Consider the following 2,928-nt stretch of genomic DNA (forward strand, 5'->3'; position numbering starts at 1 on the left):
AGTTGTCACATAACATCTGAAATTTAGTGAAACAATCAATTAATTTCTGTGTAGTAGCACAATTTACATCAGTTCTTAAAAGATACGACTGCAACTATACAGGGTGGTCCCGAATTCATGGTACAAACTTTAATGGTAGGTACAGGACATTGTAACAAGGATTTATTGTATAGGAATGTATAGTCGCAGGTGACGCGGTGAGGCGTAAACAGGGGAAAGAGAAATGGAGTGATCGGTTGGTGTCACTGCCGGTAGAGGGCAGTAGATGAACATGATGTATCGCAGTAGGGACAAGCGCCATTCACAATTGTGCTGCCGTAGACGATGGGTGACTTTACGTATGCAGAAAAAGCAGACATGCATTACATGTACGGCCGTGCAAATGGTAACGCCAGAGCTGCGTTACGAATGTATCGCGCGGAGTATCCTAATCGACGAATGCCGGATCATAGACTTTTTCAACGGTTACATCGTCAACTTTGTGAAACAGGTACGTTCGACGTCAACAGACATGACGCTGGTCGATTAAGAGCTGTACGCACTCCAAGACTGGAAGAACGCATCTTGAACATAGTGGCTGATAGACCCGAGTCAAGCACAAGAACTGTTGCGCGTGACGTACATGTGAGTCATCAGACTGTATGCAGAGTGTTAAATGAAAATCGCTTACACCCCTTCCATTTTCAAAAAGTACAAGCATTGAATCCGGCAGATTATCCTCTTCGCGTGAACTTCTGCCAGTGGTTGTTGCAGCAATGTGCGTTGCAGCCGGATTTCGTAGGTCATGTGCTATTTACAGATGAAGCGACATTTTCACGCGAGGGTGTCTTTAATGCGCACAATTCCCATGTGTGGGCAACAGATAATCCACATGCAACGCGTCCACATGCGTATCAACAACGTTTCGGTATTAATGTGTGGGCTGGTATTGTGAACGACTTTTTGATTGGGCCATACTTACTACCCACGCGACTCTGTGGCGAAAGCTATCTTATTTTTCTGCAAGAAGTGTTACCAGAACTGCTGCAAGATGTTCCGCTCGCCATTCGTAACCGCATGTGGTTTCAGCACGATGGAGCGCCAGCACACTTCAGCACTGCTGTACGGAATTACCTGAATGCCACGCTTGGTGCTAGATGGATTGGGCGTGGTGGACCAGTCCCTTGGCCACCCCGATCTCCTGATTTCTCTTGCCTCGATTACTTTTTATGGGGACATCTTAAGAGCCTTGTTTATGAGACTCCAGTTGACTCAGATGAGGATCTCGTTGCTCGCATATCTGTAGCTGCTGCAGGTGTGCGTGAAATACCAGGCATCTTTGAACGTGTACGCCAATCGCTGCACCGACGCTGTCAAGCATGTATCGCTCATGGTGGACGCAATTTTGAACACTTACTGTAAACATGACACTTGTCAACAACGATTTCAATAAAATCTTTCGTTTTCCTTTCGGCCGTTATTTCCCCTGTTTACGCCTCACCGCGTCACCTGGGACTATACATTCCTATACAATATATCCTTGTTACAATGTCCTGCACCTACCATTAAAGTTTGTACCATGAATTCGGGACCACCCTGTATATATAAACCTTACATCAAAAATAACTAATGATTAGAATATTAGTAATAAACATCATATGTGTTTTTTCCTCATCCAGCCAATGTGCCATTAAGCACCAAAATGAGGTATTTTTTAATTTGCTTTCTAGGAGAATTATAATTTCACTTACTTTACTGGACAACAACTGTACTTTATAAGTTAATCGAAGAAACCCAAGTTAGCGTTTAACTTTGAGTTCTGCAAATTACTTGTATTTGCACTTATCTCAGATCTTGCCTTAGCTTTGCACGTTATCTGTGAATTCTTGTAGTGTGCCCCACAGAAAATCCTGCTGCAGGCTAGAGGTTTGTGTTCTCTTGCAACTGTTCTTGTGGTCATTTTGCTGCCCGAAGCTACACTGTCAGATGCAGCGAGTATTTCCGTGGTTGAGTGCTGTTCTTGTGCTATCACTGTTACTGATCAGTTGAAGACATGACTTCCATAAATGAGTCTGTGATCATGTTCAGCTCTATATTCGCAGATGTTTGTCTTGATCACACGTTACTAGACAACTGAAAATGACTGGTTTCAGCTTACTGTCCATCATCAGACCATATTTTGATACAAGTATCAATGTCACATAATTTGTACGTGCAGGTACATAAGCAAGTGCAGTGGAAAACTCAATAATTGGACTTCAAACTCAGTGGGAAGCCCCACAGATCTTCTACTATTGATGGCCAGCTTGCCAAGCATTGTGGTAGGTGAATATGCAGTCCAGTTTGACAAGCATCTGTCCACACAAATTGTGTCAGTATCACATTCAAAGAAACTGCAAAAATTCAGACAAGCTTTTTAAAGCCTATTTCGATAATCAGATTCTATGATCTCGGTGGTACAGCTCTTCTGAAGCTGTTGGAGATAATGAAAAGAAGCAGCAGATTTCCAACTGTAGGCATTGCATGTACAACCAACCATACCATCAAAAATCCATATCTCAGATCAAGGAATAGCTCCCTCTAGAGAAACAAATCTATTGATTTTGCACCAGAGGCCAGAAGTATTCATCTTAGCAAAAAGTTTTACCCAGAAGATCCAGAATTCACCACTCCAGAAAAAATAGCAGGTGGACACAACTTACTACATGCCACTTGGAAAATTCTCATTAAGCTGACAACTGAGGTTTTAGATGTAGAAGTGACATGGTGAAATGGGGTTACACGAAGGATGATGATTGTAACTATGGACAAACACAGACTGTGGAACATCATCTCCTCTGCCCAAATGTAGACGAAGCTGTGAGTCACCAAGACCTGTGCTAAACACGGATGGTGCCAAAAAAGCTACAGAATATTGGAAAGCTAAGATTTATAGTACACTGACCTCAG

Source organism: Schistocerca nitens, chromosome 4 (genome assembly GCF_023898315.1).
Source record: "Schistocerca nitens isolate TAMUIC-IGC-003100 chromosome 4, iqSchNite1.1, whole genome shotgun sequence".
NCBI lineage: Eukaryota > Metazoa > Arthropoda > Insecta > Orthoptera > Acrididae > Schistocerca > Schistocerca nitens.